Here is a 21,201-nt window from a genome sequence, read left to right as displayed (position 1 = left end):
CATGGATTAAAGTGTTAGCGAGATAACTATATTTAAATCTATTTGTCTGCTCAGAGGAGCGCAGTGAATTATTTAGGCTACATACAGTGATATTTCAATCTGATTAATTATTTATTGATAGGCAGGAGTTTAAATGTGTCAGGGTGAGTGAGGGAAGTTCATAGACGGGTGTAATTCAGCGGGATGCTAAACACGAGCACCAAGAGTATCTGTAGGAAGAACACGAAGACCTTCTAGGAGAAATCTCCAGAAACTGGACCAAGTGCTGATCATTGATTGGTTGCATAAATATGTGAAACGAGCAAATGTCAAAAACGACATAAAATGTTTGATTAGAGAAATGTGCCTTTTTCTTCACTAATGAGCCATTCTTCTCTCCCTTCTCATATCATATCATATCTGTCCTGCTCAAGACAAGTCAGGCTGCTAGCTCACTGAGAGGTCAGATTACCACTGTCTGTGGAAATGGGGAGAAAAGAGAAGAGGAGAGAGGATCTGAGTAAGAAAGATGAATAGAGACACATAGTTGGTGCTGCTGCTTTCTAGTAGGTGTGTTATCTCACCCCAGTGCTGGATTCACAGCTGCACTTCTCAGTACTTCTGTGTAATTGCCTCGATCGTGCATTTTTTTAACAATTGTTTAGGTCACCCCGGTGCTGAATTAACAGCCACACTGCTCAGTACTTTTTTATGATATGCTCCTTGCTGCTGCTTTTTAGCAGTTAATTTATCGTACCGCAGTGTTAGACTCACAGCTACACTTTTCAGTACTAAGTATAATGTTGCTACTTTTTAGTAAGTGAATGATTACATCACCCCAGTGCTTATCTTACAGCTACATTGCTTAGTGCTGCTGTTTATTGTGCGCTGATGTTGCTTCTTTTTAGTAACAGTTATATCTCACCCAGTGATTATTTTACAGCTACACTGCTCAGTACTGATGTATAAAGTCCTCCATGCTATTTCTGAAGAAATCCCTCATGTCTGTGTTTGTTGTGTATGGGATCCATCAGACCAGAATACAAGTCTTACGATGGTTATAAATTGTGTTAATCCTTACACAGACACATAACAGCTTCTTCTGATCAGTTATCTGAAAAAAACAGGAAAACTTTATAGTAGAGTTTTCTGAAAATTATTTGCACTCAATGTCAATTAGAGTAAGTCCACACACGGCAGAAATGCCACAATTGTGTTTTTGTGGATAGGCATACAGAAAATCCACAATGGAATATAGGAAGGCAAGTGAGTGGACTAGCCCTTAAAGGGGTTGTCTGGTCAAAACCGATAAGTCTGCAGTCGCTCTATGTGACTGCAGACTTATGAATCCCCCAGTGTACGCGCTGTGCCATGTGGGGATACGCTGGTTTCAGAGAGGGGAACGGAGAGTGTGTATGAGTTATACATACCCCTGGCCAGTTGGCGTGGCCTTGCTCCATATACTTGTATTGACTCGACGCTACACCCTGTCTAGTGGCGTGGCCGGCCAGTGGAGGTGTCTGACTAGAGGGCGAGGCCTAAATCCATGCAAGTGTATGGAGAGCAAAGCCGGTGAATCCCAGCAGCGCACAGTGCGTGCACGGGGGGATTCATAAGTCTGCAATCACACAGAGTAACACAGACTTATCGGTTTGGACCGGACAACCCCTTTAACAAACCACATTCTGTGGAAATCTTCCATGCAGAAAATGACACGTGGTGTAATTTTTTTAAAACTTGCACCACGTTAATTCCTTTGACAGAACGAGCAAGGATTTTTTTATTATTGCCTTCTTCTATAGTAAATGCCCCAATTAAATCATATTATTGGTTATTTTCCTGCAAGTTACATGTGGATTGGTTAAAAAAAATAAAATGACAAATCCCCTGGGGCTGCCACTGTTCGCTGTATGCCGACATCTAGTGATGACGCACAGTTCTGACATGGGACTGCTGCTATCAGTCGTATTCGCGATTACTGCGGGCGGGGGAGGGGATGGTAGAACAGGGGCTATTAGTAGTGACTTGTGTTTCTTTACACCATGCTAGCTATTTTCTGCACAGAAATCAGTAAGATCTGCAATACTTTGTGCTAATTTTCTGCTGCTGATTTCGCTGAGGATTTCTTTAGATTTGAGTTGAGCGTTTTTTTCTGCGGCTCGTTACATGTGAATCTCATAGACGGTAATGTCAAACAGCTGCTTCTAAAGCCAGCGGAATAATGTAGTGCAGAAAAACAGACACACTCGAAAGCCATGTATGTAATCGTACTGCTTCACGAAGAATTCATACTGCCTCGTCTACAACGTGTCTTTCAGTTCTGGGCACAGGTTCATAAAAAGGACGAGCCGGGGGCCTATAAAAGTCCGAAGGGAAGCAATGTAACTGAATCCAGGCCTGAAAACCCTTCGTCAGAAGGAAAGATTTGAGAAGAGATGTCAAATGTCTTCCTGGCACTGCTGATTGGTCAATTAATGGAACAAAATCCCCAGCTTTTTTTGCCCACTGTACATTTCGTTACTCATGCGCACGTATCTTTACACTAACAGCTGCGTCCCCTGACTTGTGTAGACCTTATAATCTGTTATCATCCTTTAAATCAAAATAGAAATGATTGACCTTCATTAATTTCTCCATTTCTTAGTATTTTCCTGCAGCTGCATCTCCCTCCTCCCCCGTCTCATTGTCTTCTGATGGGAAATAATAGATTTCAGCGACCGGAGAGATTTTTGGATATTTTTTGAGAGTCTACATGCAAATAAAAAGGGGACTAAATGCTCGAGGAAAGTGAGAAAGACGCCACAATAAACTCCAAAGATTCACATACGATGGACGATAGATCTAGAGGGTTACAGGAACCGATACTGTTGTCTTGGTTGGATGATACTTTCTACCTTGATGTGTTTTCCTGTGGATGTTGAAACAAAGTTGAAATCCAGTAAATCCTTCAATTACCGTCATCTTTTCTGGGGCCGCTTTGTTTTCCGACATACGGACATTCCCATTAATCTGGAGGTGGTAAAATCAAATCCAATGAAAACGAACATTGTGAACTATAGGTTTCCAATGCAACTAAATACCAGCATCCTGGAAGTGACCTTCATGTCAGCAGCCTCCAATCCCCTTGTTCCTTCCGTGGCTGCTGTGACACAAACTACATAGACTTTTTGTTGTCTCTCCATTTTTAATGAGGTTTAGTTTTAATTGTTTTTTGGGTTTTGAAACGAAGGTCTGGTTTTATTATAAGATATTGTTTAGTATAATTTGTGATTGTATAAGGTTGGAATTTATTAGAATGTGTTTATGTAGCGCCCCCACTGCCGCAGGGCCGAGGGGTACCCGGTACCGGGCCTCTGAAGTCTCTGCTCTGGGGTTGTCACGGCGGCTAGGCCCCGGTCCGTGACCCTGCCGTGGGGCGCACAGGGAATAATAGGTGTGGAGGATGTAGATGGGGGGGGTGAGGCTGTAGTGGTGCGGTGCAGTAAATAACGAGGACACCAGGTTGCAGTCTCTTTACCTCTTTACTGAAGATCTCTGGGTCCTCAGTCCGGAATACGGTTCACCAGGCTGCGCAAGTCCGGCCGGTCCAATGGCACCTCCAGAGTCCTCCTCACAGGTGGAAATCGGTGCCTTCCTTCTAGCGCTATGTGTTGTGGTCCTTCCCTGCTGTGCTTACGGAAAGTCCCCACAACTGTTGTGTCTGTTTCTTAAGTTCCCTCACAACTCGATTAAATGATGTTCTTCTAATCCTCCGTCCCTTCCTGATGTTCTGGTTGGGACGGCACCCGTTTGACGGGTAGGCTCGGAGCTCTTCCGGGACCCTAGAGTCGCCCCTCTCCACAAGTTGCCCCCCAAGACTGCATAGGTGATTTGAGTTAGACAGCCCGCCTTAGACTGACTGTCCTGCCGCTGTTTAGAGTATTGCTTGAAGCTGAATGTTATGATACTCCCTCGGCGTTCCGGCCACCGGTAGTGCACCTCAGTAGGATGTTGCTTCGGTCTTACAGCACGACTCCTACTGGTATTCTCCTTTCGCTTGATCTCGTTTCTCACTCAGCACAATCTATCTCGCTTCTAGTCCTTCCTTGGGCACCGCCGCTATCCTGAGCAGGCACGGTCCCGTTACGTTCGTTCAAGTTGCCAAGCCTCTGTCAGGATCCCACCCCTGACAGAGACCCTACTGTATCTTCCCCTGCAACACCCTCTGCCACAAGGTGTTGCCTGGTTCCAACTCAGTCAGCTTTTTCATCTAACTTCCTGCCTGACCCCCAGTTTACCCACACGGTGAGGAGTGGCCTAATGAATAGCACCCTTAGCTCCCCCCGGAGGCCCAGCTGTGAAATGTATTGGTGTCTGTGATACCTGATCAGATGAACTCCTTCAGTGCCATCAGACGTACCATAGCTCCCCTTAGTGGCGGAGCCACAGTACTGCAACGACCAGGACTCTGGGGCGCTGCATTTATCTCACCCAAGTGCTGGATTCACAGCTACATTGCTAAGTGGCTGCAATACAGAATTTTCCTTTCATTGAAATATCCTTGGATAGATGATTAATACCAGATCGTGGGGATGCAACATCCAGCACCTCTCCAGTCAGCACTGCCCTGTAGCGGAGCAGAACAGCATGCTCCGTCATCTTCATAGCGACCATGGCCGGGTACTGCCTACGCCTATTCATTGTATGATATGGCTGTAATTGGATCTCTCCAGCAGTACCATAGGGAAGGCTACAATGGCCTACTTGTGAGGCCATAGGCCGAATGCTAAACTGGAAGAACGCCTGTTACACGATTAATTGGACTTCTAGACTTGTTACTGCAACGTAAAGAGTTAAAGAAGGTTCTAGGTCCATAGAGGGAACATACATGGCCGGTATGGATGTATTATGAATTGTAAATGTCGGCTGAACTCACTTACTGTCTTGTTAATTTTTCATGCTGCTTCCTGCTGTGATATTGATCGTCTTGATTACAGAAACATTGATAAATCGATAAATTGCTTTGTTTTTCAAAGACACATTGACCAAATATAAAAGTCATTGGTTTGTGGGAAGCAGAAAGGGCCGGTCCGGCCTCTCTCTGCTTATTCTATATATTATATTATATATGCAGCGACTACTTTACAATGTTTACCGGAGCTGTCATCACTCCACTCCTGCAGAGGAGGCCGAGAAAAGGATCCAGAGCAAAAACCTCACAGTGCTGAGGCTGAAAGCTTCCATCTCTCCCTGCATGTGATCCGGAGAGGTTTGTGCATGAAATGTCCTCTTAGACAGTATTTATATTACTCTTGTAGCAAAAATATACAGAGAAAGGGTCTGTGTTTAATAGAAAAACCAAGTGCCCGCTCTAACTCCAGCCGACAGCTGCGGCTATGCGGATAAACCAACTTTTATTCCACTCTTAACATCCAAGAGATCAACAGTAAAAACAATAGCAATATACCAGATAGAAGAGAATGTAAGGGTCTAACAGGATCTGCTCATACTATTGTGCATAGATAGATAGATAGATAGATAGATAGATAGATAGATAGATAGATAGATAGATAGATAGATAGATGATAGATAATAGATAGATAGATAATAGATCGATAATAGATAGATAGATAATAGATAGATAGATGATAGATATATAATAGATAGATAGATAGATAGATGATAGATAGATAGATAATAGATAGATAGATAGATAGATAGATAGATAGATAGATGATAGATATATAATAGATAGATAGATAATAGATAGATATATAATAGATCGATAATAGATAGATAGATAATAGATAGATAGATAGATAGATAGATGATAGATAGATAGATGATAGATATATAATAGATAGATAGATAGATAGATAGATAGATAGATAGATAGATAGATAGATGATAGATAGATAATAGATCGATAATAGATAATAGATAGATAATAGAAAATAGATAATAGATATATAATAGATAGATAATAGATAGATAATAGATATACATAATAGATAGATAGATAGATAGATAGATAGATAGATGATAGATAATAAATAGATAGATAGATAATAGATAGATAGAAGATAGATAGATAGGTAGATAGATATAGATACTGTAGATATATAATAGATAGATATATAGATAATAGACAGATGATAGATAAATAGATAGATAGATAGATAGATAGATAGATAGATGATAGATAATAGATAGATAATAGATAGATAATAGATAATAGATATATAGATAATAGATAGATAGATAATAGATAGATAATAGACAGATGATAGATAGATATCTAGATAGATAGACAGATAGATAGATAATGGATAGACAGATAGATAGATAATAGATAGATAAAAGATTGATAGATAATAGATAGAAAATTAGATAATATATAATGGATAGATAATAGATAGAAAGATAAATAAATACTAGATAGATAGAAAGCTAATTAGACCCTTTAGCCCACTTGCAGAATAACTTTGATACATTGTTACATTTTCCGGGGAACACTCGCAGACCTCTGTCCACATGTTCTGTATCTGGGGCTCATTTCGCGTCAGCTCAGTGTCCTTGGATCTGTACATGTGATGGTGTCTGTTGTGTCAGTTGCTGGTTTCATTCTTCGTGTTTGTCGTTTTCTCTGTCCAGATGATACAACTGCAGACATGACGTAGTGGAAAGACAGGAAGACGCAGAAGAATAAAGAAATCTTGTCTGGTTTAATCCCAGATATAAATTATATTGTTCACATTCATTCAATGTTTCTGTTCGGCTTCTTCTCGCAGGGATGTGATTTTACCATCTTTATTTTCTTTGCCATATTACTGGATACACAAAAGAGCACAGTGAGGTCAAAAATACTCTGTTGTAAAAAAAAAAAAAATCACAGTAATCAGCAAGTGCTAGTCAAAAGATGTAAAGAAAACAGGGTATTTAGTTGATACGTTTTTTTGCAAAAAAATGTATACTAAGCTGCTCCACCAAATCGTCAAGGTATACCCTTATAGAGCAGTCCTCCTAACTAATGTATAGAATCCCTATCTGATGTATTTAAAACCTGGTCATCTGTATAGTACCTGTATAAGCAGGGTTCAGAGAAGGACTATCCATGTGGACATGCAGGAACCTGTTTACACCACCAGAAAACTTTTTTTTTTTTTTTTTACAACAGAGTATTTTTGACCTCACTGTGCTCTTTTGTGTCTTCAAGTTTTCTGGTGGTGTAAACAGGTTCCTACAGACTTGTTCAATGTGCAAGTGGCCCATGTGTTTCTGGTTCTATAATTGTTCTCTTGTTTCTACAAGACTGGGGAGTCCACCACTCCTCTGTGGGTCATTAGCATTTAAGCTGTTCCATCCTGCATGTCCACATGGATAGTCCTTCTCTGAACCCTGCTTATACAGGTACTATACAGATGACCAGGTTTTAAATACATCAGATAGGGATTCTATACATTAGTTAGGACTGCTCTATAAGGGTATACCTTGACGATTTGGTGGAGCAGCTTAGTATACATTTTTTTGCAAAAAAACGTATCAACTAAATACCCTGTTTTCTTTACATCTTTTGACTAGCACTTGCTGATTACTGTGATTTTTTTTTTTTTTACAACAGAGTATTTTTGACCTCACTGTGCTCTTTTGTGTCTTCAAGTTTTCTGGTGGTGTAAACAGGTTCCTACAGACTTGTTCAATGTGCAAGTGGCCCATGTGTTTCTGGTTCTATAATTGTTCTCTTGTTTCTACAAGACTGGGGAGTCCACCACTCCTCTGTGGGTCATTAGCATTTAAGCTGTTCCATCCTGCATGTCCACATGGATAGTCCTTCTCTGAACCCTGCTTATACAGGTACTATACAGATGACCAGGTTTTAAATATATCAGATAGGGATTCTATACATTAGTTAGGACTGCTCTATAAGGGTATACCTTGACGATTTGGTGGAGCAGCTTAGTATACATTTTTTTGCAAAAAAAGTATCAACTAAATACCCTGTTTTCTTTACATCTTTTGACTAGCACTTGCTGATTACTGTGATTTTTTTTTTTTTTTTTTACAACAGAGTATTTTTGACCTCACTGTGCTCTTTTGTGTCTTCAAGTTTTCTGGTGGTGTAAACAGGTTCCTACAGACTTGTTCAATGTGCAAGTGGCCCATGTGTTTCTGGTCATATTACTGGATAGTACTGAATGCAGCACAAGCTCTGATGAGATCACCGGCACTTCTTACATGGATCAAGAAACATCACCTTCTTTCCATATTCAGGATCATTCATTTATTATAGGGGAGCTCCACTTTTCAGGATGGTCTAAAGGTCCGGCCGATGACATTCCCACTTGATGCAAACATTGGAGATTTTTTTTTTATTTGGGTTTATTTCCTATGGACTGAAAATAATGTAAATTATATCTTCATTTAAGGGAATGTTGCACATAATGATGGAGGCTCTCAGAAGAATTTCATCCACCCACGGAGCCCAGGTCCATCTGTATAGAGAGTAGCATCTTAATGTAGTACGCCGTATTAAAGGGTTACAGGTTCTGTCGGGCTCTGGGAACCCTATGTCCTATCTCTAGCAGATTTATGGTATTCCGGCATTATTGTATCACAATCTGACTGATGCCAGAGCATTGCGTTACATTGTATTTATCACCTGTGGGACAAACCTAAAATGTTGGTATAGCTGGTCAGCAGTTATCTAAGCATGAGGCCACCAAGGATTTTAGCAATGCCATAAAGCCCTGTCTTCAAGTCACAAGCAATACTGACAGATACAATATCAGGTACAGTATTTCTAGAAACTTTTTAGTCCTAGACTAAGGGGCCATAACCCTTCAGTGTCTGTCAGCCGACAGCTTTTTATTATTATTATTATTATTATTATTATTTTAGCTTTTGTCATGAGTAAGACTGCCCAGCGCAGTCAAAACACATCGACTGGGTCATGTCGACCATGTAAATTTTTTCTTTTGTATGCACCATATTTTCTTTTGAAAAAAGAAAAGTAAAATCCAGTCCTGTTGAGCCGGACTCCAATTTTTTCGGCTTCACGGTTTACTGGATTTACTTGGAGACTCAGCATTGGACCCAAGGAGGGCGAGTCCAACTAAGTTTGTTTTTTGTTAAGTTTGTTTTAGAAAAACAAAGTAAAAAAAAGTTTATTTTTCTAGAACATATTTCCTCTGGGACCCTTTTAACAGAATTTTAAAAGTACATTTTTTTTTTAAGGTTTTAATGAAGCAGACATTCCCTTTAAGAAAATCTATCCCGAATAATGGCTGATAGAATACCATCCACATGTGTAACCCCGGCTGCCCCATATCCAGCATGTAGCGTGAGAATCTGTCCGACAATCCTCCAATCTAAACACCGGCGATATTCCGGGCAGTAATTAACAGATTACGACGCCTTATTGCTGCTTCACATCTGTCTTTTTACCACATATAAGATGGAACACTGAAAATAAACCATTGTGAACAGTTACTTGTCAACATCCAGTCATCATCATGGCGCTAATGTACGGAGGAGACGTATGTGCGGCCAACACTCTGCAGATGTTCTTCCTTTACAGTCCCGCTCTAGAAACATAGAAAAAAAATCGTCAGAATTCATCAACATCTAAATCCAATCAAGATGTTTCTGAGACGGATTAAGCAGCATTTATCAGATGGAATGTCTATAAGTCGGCTGCGAGTTTATGGCGGTATTAACACATTGTGATCTGAAAGTGAAAAACCATCTCTGTGTTTATGGTGTCAGCGTCAGATGGAGGCATGGTTCTGCTTAATGCCGGTATCTGTGCCAGAACAACGTCCTCTCTGCAAGTTCTCATCAACAGTCTGTTAACTTCTCGATTCCTATGGAGGAACTATTTAATACGTTCTCTCTATCTTCTGGACAAAACACACAAGGGAAGAGGAAAAGAAATGCCTGACTAGTATGTGATAGCCGGAATTAAGAACAGATTGTCTTCTCCATGGGAAATGTGCTATCCTTCGAATCATCGGATTGTTGTGCACGGACCTTCTGTGTAAGACTTCGGTGTAAGACTTCACGTCATCCATGAGACTGGAGGGTTCATTCAGGCCGGTCATGGGTATAGTTTACATGGAGCAGACAATACCTTTAGCAGGGATAGATGGAGCTGTTGGGAAGTCATTGGCCAAGAGCAGAAGTCAACAGAACTCTCTGCAGCTGCCAACATCGGGACATCGGGCAGTGCGGTAGATCAGTGGTTGGTTATCTCTGCACCATCTGAAGCATTGGAGTCATTCCAGACGGTCATTGGTTTATTTTCAAGAAACAGATGACACATACAGTAGGGGAAGACTGATTGGGTTTGGAAGTAATTGAGCTTGAGTGGAAGAAGCCACGAGATCGCCATACCTACCTATGTATGGCGGCTTAGTGGTTCTGAGGATATTTCTGCAGATTACAAAGTATCGAGTCAAATTCCAGAAGATCGTTGGTTTATTTATAAGAAACAGATATAATCGTGGTAGAAGGAGCAGGTGAGAGGTGATTGGCAAGAGAGGGAGAAGCCAACAGATCTCTGTACTTAGTAACATACAACATGGAACTCAACCTGAAAGATAAGTGTAAAAACAGACTGATGTTACTAAGATTGTGGTCTGTGAAAAGAGCCACGAGAATGTTGGAAGTCCCAGGGGTACTCTCCACCTTCAGTTGTCAGTGACTAATTTAGGCACTATTCACAACTACTGCTTTCTTTCCTAGGGTTGTCAGCAGGCAGAGACTCAGCGATCAGACATTTATCAGCTATACTAATATTTCTTATAGGACAATTCCTTTAAGTTAATGGTGTAGAACCAAGAATGGTGTAGAATGAAAGTGGGAGAGGTTGCGGGACCGGACTGGATGTCTTTCTAGTAGAGATTCCTACAGACATGAATCTAGATCCATCGCAGTTTCTCGCCGTTGTCGGTGTAGATATTTGAGAACATGGCATTACATTTCACGGTGAAACATTTTAGAACGAGTTGATTCATGCCTCACTGAAGGGTAACACTGGAGGTGTGAAGGACCATTGGGTGACAAAACAAACTTTGGAAAGCCACCGAGGAACAAATGCGGAGCATCTATTAGAGGATTAGCAGTGGGCAGGGAACTCCCACAGTGGAGGCAGCTGCTTGTCGGGTGACCTTACTTTACCACTTTCTGATGATAATAGGTTCCTCCTTCTATTCAGTTATCTACCTGGAATAACCGTGTAAAATATCCAAAGCGAGGAGTTCACAGTCCGACCATGTGTCCGGCGGCTCCACACCCCTCCACCGCTCACATGAACGATAGCCTACATTGCACTGAGCTCCCGTCAGTGCAGCGGATGACAAGTACTATGAGCTTTTCATCCAGAATATCCATTTAATGCAATTCATTTCTGCCGCCCATGATTCATATCATAGAACGAGTATAGACAAGTCCAATCTTAAATTGGAAATCCCTCCTCATTAAAGTGCACCTGTCACCGGGAATCGACAGTTTCCTGATTCAATACTATAAAAATGTGACTATATATCATTCACCGGATTCATTCCAGAACATCGAAGTTTTATCTGTGACTTTTCATTTCCTCACGTATATATCTCATACTAATAATCCTGTGCAAATGAAGCCAGAAGACGTCAGGGCGACTTTCTAACAAACCGTGTAGGAACATGCACTGTACATATGTAAGTAATAAGGTATTACATAGGTGAATGTGCTCTATGCACTTCTATGTACGGTCACTGTATGGAGAAAAGTATTGGGCCGCAAGTCTCAGTCATTGTATTCCAGTATTTCTTTCAGTCCCATTGCCCCCCCGGTGTATAAACTCCAGCTCCATTGCCTTCAGTGTATAATTTCTGGCCCCATTGTCCCTGGTGTATAACCTCCGGCCCCATTGCCCCTGGTGTATAACCTCTGGCCCCATTGTCCCTGGTGTATAACCTCCGGCCCCATTGTCTCTGGTGTATAACCTCCGGCCCCATTGTCCCTGGTGTATAATCTCCGGCCCCATTGTCCCTGGTGTATAACCTCTGGCCCCATTGTCCCTGGTGTATAACCTCTGGCCCCATTGTCCCTGGTGTATAACCTCTGGCTTCATTGTCCCTGGTGTATAACCTCCGGCCCTATTGTCTCTGGTGCATAACCTCCGGCCCCATTGTCCCTGGTGTATAACTTCCGGCCCCATTGTCCCTGGTGTATAACCTCCGGCCCCATTGTCCCTGGTGTATAACCTCCGGCCCCATTGTCCCTGGTGTATAACTTCCGGCCCCATTGTCACTGGTGTATAACCTCCGGCCCCATTGTCCCTGGTGTATAACTTCCGGCCCCATTGTCCCTGGTGTATAACCTCCGGCCCCATTGTCCCTGGTGTATAACTTCCGGCCCCATTGTCACTGGTGTATAACCTCCGGCCCCATTGTCCCTGGTGTATAACCTTTGGCCCCATTGTCCCTGGTGTATAACCTCTGGCCCCATTGTCCCTGGTGTATAACCTTTGGCCCCATTGTCCCTGGTGTATAACCTCCGGCCCCATTGTCCCTGGTGTATAACTTCCGGCCCCATTGTCCCTGGTATATAACCTCCGGCCCCATTGTCCCTGGTGTATAACTTCCGGCCCCATTGTCACTGGTGTATAACCTTTGGCCCCATTGTCCCTGGTGTATAACCTTTGGCCCCATTGTCCCTGGTGTATAACCTCTGGCCCCATTGTCCCTGGTGTATAGCCTTTGGCCCCATTGTCCCTGGTGTATAACCTCCGGCCCCATTGTCCCTGGTGTATAACCTCCGGCCCCATTATCCCTGGTGTATAACCTCCGGCCCCATTGTCCCTGGTGTATAACCTTTGGCCCCATTGTCCCTGGTGTATAACCTTTGGCCCCATTGTCCCTGGTGTATAACCTTTGGCCCCATTGTCCCTGGTGTATAACCTCCGGCCCCATTGTCCCTGGTGTATAACCTCCGGCCCCATTGTCCCTGGTGTATAACCTCTGGCCCCATTGTCCCTGGTGTATAACCTTTGGCCCCATTGTCCCTGGTGTATAACCTCTGGCCCCATTGTCCCTGGTGTATAGCCTTTGGCCCCATTGTCCCTGGTGTATAACCTCCGGCCCCATTGTCCCTGGTGTATAACCTCCGGCCCCATTATCCCTGGTGTATAACCTCCGGCCCCATTGTCCCTGGTGTATAACCTTTGGCCCCATTGTCCCTGGTGTATAACCTCTGGCCCCATTGTCCCTGGTGTATAACCTTTGGCCCCATTGTCCCTGGTGTATAACCTTTGGCCCCATTGTCCCTGGTGTATAACCTCCGGCCCCATTGTCCCTGGTGTATAACCTCCGGCCCCATTGTCCCTGGTGTATAACCTCTGGCCCCATTGTCCCTGGTGTATAACCTTTGGCCCCATTGTCCCTGGTGTATAACCTCTGGCCCCATTGTCCCTGGTGTATAACATTTGGCCCCATTGTCCCTGGTGTATAAGCTCCAGGTAGAATCACTCTGGAACATTGACTGTGACGTGGCAGCGCAGGGGCTGGCTGGCAAATTTTAGCCTGGGGGGCAACCACACAGCAGTGGCCCATGAGTCGCGGCCCATCCTTAAAGGGGTTGTCGGATCTTAAGCTACATGTCTAAAGTCACTGTGTGTGAATCCCCATATCGTGCACACTGTGAGGATTCTCTGGTGCCGGGAACAGGTGGTCTTGTGACTGCAAGCATGCGAATGAATATATATTATATATATATATATATATATATATATATATATATATATATAACACACAGTCCTACTGTATACAGTGACAGTCACACACACAACCCCACTGTATAATGACAAGCACAGCCTCACTGTATAATGACACACACACACACAACCCTACTGTATAATTAATGACACACACACACACAGCCCCACTGTATAATGACAGGCACAGCCCCACTGTATAATGACAGGCACAGCCCCACTGTATAATGACAGGCACAGCCCCACTGTATAATGACAGGCTCAGCCCCACTGTATAATGACAGGCACAGCCTCACTGTATAATGACAGGCACAGCCCCACTGTATAATGACACGCACAGCCCCACTGTATAATGACAGGCACAGCCCCAATGTATAATCTCACACACAGCCTCACTGTATAATCTCACGCACACACTGTATAATCACACACACAGGGCCGGACTGGGACAAAAAAAAACAGCCCTGCCACACAAACCCCACCAGCCCACATACTATAACACTGCCCATCCCGATCAGTGAATTTTGCTATACTTTGTCCTGCCCTTCAACACTTCTCTTAAAGGCGTTATTTCAAGAGCCACATGTGAATGGCGCCGCAGTGCGCATGATCGAACACAGGTCCATTTACATGGTGCTCTTTACACCGCAGGCAGGCATCAGGGACACCCTGGGGATGAGGAGAGCCCAGAGGATGGCAGAGGACTGAGGAGCACAGCGCCCAGTGACCGCTCTGCAGAGGACTCACAGCAGAGGTGCCATCTCCCTCACAGGGGACCAGCGCTCCTCCTGCCGCCCAGCAGTATCTGCTCCGGAGCCAGGCGCCTCCTCCTCTCCTTCATTAGTGCCCCGGCGCCTGCGTTGTAAGTTGGAAGGGCAGCGCAAGCCCGAAAAAAAACTTACAGCGCAGGCGCTGGAGACGCTAATGAAGGAAGAGGAGGTGGCGCCTGGCACACAGAGTACTGAGGGAGGCGTTTGTGTCAGGGGGGAAAAGACATGCCCCCCTGACAAACTACAGGTATGACAGGCAAATTCTAAAAACGATTACTTCAGCGTTGGAAGGGACCAGAACTAAAAGAGCCACCTTCACAGAATGCAGCATTACAGCTGCACAAGGTGGCTTTTTTAGTTAAAAACGCCGGGGGGGGGGGTGACAGGTTCCCTTTAATACAGGTGCTCATTAGGGTGGAATAACACTAGCATATGGCATTGGATGTGATCTGCCAATGATACTTGGCTCTTGCTCTGCTGTGAGCATGATCCGAGTGTCCGTGCTCCAATGCGCTCGCAGCACAGGTGTGGAGGAGATGGAGAAATTAATTTCTCCATCTTCTCAATGGTCTGATTCGCTGTGTATCAGACTGCAACATCTGCTGAGAAAAAAAAAAACGACTGCACACGGACAGCAAGTGAGAAGAGAATCGTACCACTTTTGTGGAAGAAAATGGAACCGATTTTTTTTTTTATACACTATATTAGTCCATGTGGCAACATTTCACTTCCATATCAGAGAAATGTGCAGTTATGGATCCGAAACGTTGCCACATGGGCCAATAAGGAGTACGCTACTTTTCTCACAATTAATCAGAGTGATAGATAGACAGATACACACACATACATAATAAGAAGAGATACTGAGAATTATACCATTTATGCAGGACAGTAGAAGTATACACAGCTCCACAATATACCGTATATACTTGAGTATATGTCGACCCAAGTATATGCCGAGGCACCTAATTTTGCCAGAAAAAAACTGGGAGAGCTTATTGAGTCGAGTATAAGCCAGGTATGCATTGTCCCCACATCCCCGTCCTTGTATGCATGGATCCCCTGTCCCTGTATGCATGGCTCCTTATCCCCGTCCTTGTATGCATAGCTCCTCATCCCTGTCCTTGTATGCATGGTCCCCCCATCCCTGTCCTTGTATGCATTGCTCCTTATCCCAGTCCTTGTATGCATGGCTCCTCATCCCCATCCTTGTCTGCATGGCTCCCCTGTCCCCGTCCGCATGGCTCCTCATCCCCGTCTTTGTATGCATGGCTCCTTATCCCCATCCTTGTCTGCATGAGCTCCTTATCCCAGTCCTTGTATGCATGGCTCCTTATCCTCGTCCTTGTATGCATGGCTCCTCATCCCCGTCTTTGTATGCATGGCTCCTTATCCCCATCCTTGTCTGCATGGGCTCCTTAGCTCCTTATCCCCATCCTTGTATGCATGACTCCTTATCCCCGTCCTTGTATGCATGGGCCTCTTATTCCCATTTTTGTATGCATGGCTCCTTATCCTCGTCCTTGTATGCATGGCTCCTTATCCCCGTCCTTTTATGCATGGCTCCGTCCTTGTTCATGTATGCATGGTTCCGATAAAAAAAAAAAAAAAAAAACACATCCTACTTACCTTCCCTGCATGCCCTCGCAGCATCTCGTTTTGGTACCAGCAGCTCCTGTGGCTGGGTGATCACGTGTCACCCACTCATTAAGATAATGAATATTTAGGCCGGAGACACACTGCTGCGAGATACGGCCGAGTCTCGCTGGTTAAAAGCAAGCTGTGGCACCTGCACTCCGGAGCGGAGCGTGCAGCTGCATAGCAATACATGGAGCCGCACGCTCCGCTCCGGAGTGCAGGTGCCACAGCTTGCTTTTAACCAGCGAGACTCGGCCGTATCTCGCACCAGTGTGTCTCCGGCCTTTACCCACGCCTATGGGAGTGGAGAGGGGTGAATACTCATTACCTTAACGAGAGGCAGACACATGATCGCTCGGTCTGAAGAGCTGCTGGCGCCAGAACAAGATGCAGCGAGGGAGCGCAGGGAAGGTAAGTAGGATGTGTGCTGGAAGCCGGCGGCTGTGGCTGTGAACCCTATAAGAGAAATGAATATTCACGGCACTGGAATATTCTGTGACTCGCTGCTCCCCCTCCGTTTTTCTGGGACAATGACTCGTGTATAAGCCGAGGGGGGTGTTTTCAGGACAAAAAAAAATATGCTGAAAAACTCGGCTTATACATGAGTTTATACGGTATACTACAATCTATTATATACACAGAGGCATATTATATACCGTGTTAAGGAATATAGAGCGGTGTATATATTATATTAGATGGTGACCCGATTCTAACGCATCGGGTATTCTAGAATATGCATGTCCACGTAGTATATTGCCCAGCCACGTAGTATATTGCCCAGCCACGTAGTATATTGCCCAGCCACGTAGTATATTGCCCAGCCACGTAGTATATTGCCCAGCCACGTAGTATATTGCCCAGCCACGTAGTATATTGCCCAGCCACGTAGTATACAGCACAGAGCCACGTAGTATATTGCACAGCGATGTAGTATACAGCAGAGCCACATAGTATATTGCACAGCAATGTAGTATACAGCACAGAGCCACGTAGTATATTGCCCAGCCACGTAGTATATTGCCCAGTTATGTAGTATACAGCACAGAGCCACGTAGTATATTGCCCAGCCACGTAGTATATTGCCCAGCCACGTAGTATATTGCCCAGCCACGTAGTATATTGCCCAGCCACGTAGCATATTGCCCAGCCACGTAGCATATTGCCCAGCCACGTAGCATATTGCCCAGCCACGTAGCATATTGCCCAGCCACGTAGCATATTGCCCAGCCATGTAGCATATTGCCCAGCCACGTAGCATATTGCCCAGCCACGTAGCATATTGCCCAGCCACGTAGTATATTGCCCAGTGACGTAGTATATTGCCCAGTGACGTAGTATATTGCCCAGTGACATAGTATTCAGCACAGAGCCACGTAGTATATTGCACAGCGACGTAGTATACACCACAGAGCCATGTAGTATATTGCCCAGCTACGTAGTATATTGCCCAGCCATGTATGTCACAGGTTAAAAAATAAAAAATAAACATATACTCACCTTCCGAGGGGTCCCTTGTAGTTCTGTCGCCTGTGTGCCGTGCAGGCGGCAGCTTCCGGTCCCAGGGTGTGATGACGTCGCAGTCACTTGACCGTGACATCATCGCAGGTCCTTCTCGCGCAGGCGCTCAGGACCCGTGATGACGTCGTGGTCACATGACCGTGACATCACGGCAGGTCCTTCTCGCAGACCATCCTTGCCAACGGAACCTGCCGCTTGCATGGACCGGTCACCGGAGCATCGCGAGGAGTGGGAAAGGCGGCAGAAGGTGAGTATATAATGATTTTTTTATTTTTTTTTAATTATTTTTAACATTAGATCTTTCTACTATTGACGTTGCATAGGCAGCATCAATAGTAAAAACTTGGTCACACAGGGTTAATAGCGGCGGTAGCGGAGTGAGTTACCCGCGGCATAACGCGCTCAGTTACCGCTGGCATTAACCCTGTGTGCGGTGACTGCGGGGAATATGGAGTGGGCGCCGGGCATTGACTGCAGGGGAGTAGGGAGGGACTAATCGGACTGTGCCCGTCGCTGATTGGTCGCGGCAGCCATGACAGGCAGCTGGCGAGACCAATCAGCGACTTGGATTCCATGACAGACAGAGGCCGCAACCAATGAATATCCGTGACAGACAGACGGAAGTGACCCTTAGACAATTATATAGTAGATAGTGTAGAGATGTGGCAGCAGTGTATATATAGTGTGTGTACATCAGTCACAGTATCACATACAATATATAGGTGATACTACAACTATACACATCAGTCGCAGTGTCAACTATATATTGTATATATATATATACATAGCGCCATACTATACAAACATCTCTACACTCTCTCTCTCTCTCTCTCTCTATGTAATATATATATATATATACTGTATATATATATATATATATTCAAAAAATATATACATACACACACACACACATCTCTACAATATACGGTAATTAGGACAGAATTATACTATGTTATGATGCATACATCACGTAGGAGACACAGAGGCTGATGTACATAGGAGACACCGCGACTGCTGAATATATATCACATTGAAGCTACTGTATATACAATATATAGTTGACACTGCGACTGATGTGTATAGTTGTAGTATCACCTATATATTGTATGTGATACTGTGACTGGTGTACACACATTATATAGATGAAACTGATAAAAAAAAATATATATATATATATATATATATATATATATATATATATATATATATATATATATATATATATATTAGACACAGATAGATAGTGCTGCTATACACAGCAGTATCACCTATACAACGTATATGCAGTATATACATTATACAGGTGATACTGCAAATGTTGGATACACGATATATAGGCGATACTGCTACTGCTGTATATAATGATAGTATCACCTATATATCATGTATACAGCAGTCTATATACATTATATAGGCAATACTGATACTGATGTGTAGATATGTTATATATAGGTGATACTGTTGTGTATATATGTACGTGTGTGTGTGTGTGTGTGTACACACACACACACCAGTATTGCCTATATAACGACATATATACACAGCAGTATCACCTATATACACATCAGTAGCGGTATTGCCTATATAATATATAGTGTATAGACTACTAAATATACATTATATAGGTGATACTGATGTATATAATCACTATACTACCTATATAATGTATGTATAGCAGTCTACATCTTATATAGGTAACACTGCTACTTATGTGTATATACTTTATATAGGTGGTACTGCTGTGTATACATGTACATATATGTGTATACATACATGTGTGTGTACAGTATACTGTATATACAGTATGTATACACACACACTGCAGTGTCACCTATATAAGGTATATACGCATCAGTAGCAGTGTCACCTATATAAGATATAGGCTGCTATACATACATTTTAGTGGTATAGTGATTATAAACAGCAGTATCACCTACATAACGTATATATAGCAGTCTATACACATTATATAGGTGCAACCGCTGTATATACATTAAAAAATCATCTTGGGACTCACCCAGGTCCCTGAGATTGGGGGGGGAGGTCGGGAGGATGAAGGGCTGAGGTGTGTCGGGTCCTCTCCAGCGTCGGCAGTGAAGAGGATCCCAGGCATTGGTGAGCAGTCTTCTCTGACGCTGGTACAGGCCGGCCAGCGTCAGACACAGTCAGGTGGAGGCGTCCTATGCGCGCCGGCCTTTTCAAATGTGCGCGCGTGGTCTCCTGCTTGCCCGCGCTGACACGGGCAGCAGACGAGCACGCGCAGGAGCTAGGACCGCGGCCGTGCTCGCGCACTAGCGTGGGCCGCCGCGGCACTTATCAGCGCGGGCAACGCGCGCACACAAGGACCTGGCTTAGTTTTAAAGGGCCGGCTGGAGGGATGCGGCGCGCTATGTATTAAAATCGCTGCCGGTCCTCCAGCGGCCCTGTGCAGCTGCTCAGGCACCGGCCCGGGGGGCATATGCACTCCTGCCACCTGGCCCAGTCCGCCCCTGTGGCAGCGGCTTCATACAGTCTGATCAGAAAGTTAAACTAAAAATCACATGTTCAGTTTTGTAAAATGGTAATTTGCAGAATTCTAATCTCTCACGTCTCGATCATCTCTCGTCTGCCGTGACTGACTGGGGTGGCATGTGCCCACCAGTAACATTGGTGCTCTGGGGTCCACTCTTCTGCTGCACACAAATATTACATTTTCCTCATTCACAGATCTCCCTCTGCCTTTATATAGTAGCTGATGTAGCTAAATTAATATGCTATACACTCCCTGACAGAAGTTATGTCGCTTATCCATGTTATGTAAATAAAAGCTTATAACCTGACATTAAATTCATCCATTGGTTGTATAAATTATTCTTTTGAAAGCTGAAACCCTCTGAAATGTGGTTTAGGTCAAGAAAATAAATTGGCATCAATGCAGACATATTGATCAGTAAATGGACACAGAATGGTCAGATTTTGGCAAGACAAAAGTTTTGTCGCCTGGTCATATAATGCACCCAATCCTAGTTTACATCCTCACCTCTGCTCAGTGAATGATCGGTTAATTAGTGTGTGTGTGTATATAAAAAGAAACCCAGCACCCCATACCTTCACTTGAACTGCAACTTGAGCTCTGACAACATGTCAAAAATCCACCAAAGGCTGGATTATCAAGAGGCTGAAGACCAGATCCACTGCAGAGGTGGCTGGCACCTTTAATGTGTTTCAGTGTCAAGTACAAAGAATTAAAAAAAGATTTGAAGAGACTGGAGATGTGTTTGACAAGCCCAGGTCCTGCAGACCCCGCAAGACAACTGCTCAGGAGGAACGTTTGTTGGTTACAAAATCCAAAGCAAGCCCCTCTTCCACAGCAGCAGAGCTCCAACAGGTCTGGTCACCTCAAGTCCCTGTGTCAACTAGAACAGTTTGTAGGGTTCTGTCTCAAAATGGCCTCCATGGTGGAATCAGTGCCCAGAAGCCAGCACTAAACAAAAGACAAATAAAAACCGTGTGACATTTGTAAAGTCCCACAGCCTGCTAAACAGATGGACCCTGGAAAAGTGGCAGAAGGAGGATTTCTGT

The 21,201-nt window shown here is 44.0% G+C and overlaps 1 long non-coding RNA gene across 2 annotated transcripts in view; it reads left to right on the top strand.

Moving 5' to 3' along the window:
- Positions 1-6,711, top strand: part of LOC143788097 (uncharacterized) — a 31,163-nt gene extending 24,452 nt beyond the window's left edge. For both annotated transcript variants that reach the window (XR_013218556.1, XR_013218555.1), the window contains 3 exons: positions 414-549; positions 5,093-5,227; positions 6,613-6,711. This is a non-coding gene — a long non-coding RNA (uncharacterized LOC143788097). The remainder of the gene's footprint in view (positions 1-413; positions 550-5,092; positions 5,228-6,612) is intronic.
- Positions 6,712-21,201: the final 14,490 nt, after the last annotated feature.

This window comes from Ranitomeya variabilis, chromosome 8 (genome assembly GCF_051348905.1).
Source record: "Ranitomeya variabilis isolate aRanVar5 chromosome 8, aRanVar5.hap1, whole genome shotgun sequence".
Classification (NCBI taxonomy): Eukaryota; Metazoa; Chordata; class Amphibia; order Anura; family Dendrobatidae; genus Ranitomeya; species Ranitomeya variabilis.
The sequence above is the reverse complement of the archived record's forward strand: the minus strand, read 5'-3'. Positions and strand labels throughout refer to the sequence as shown.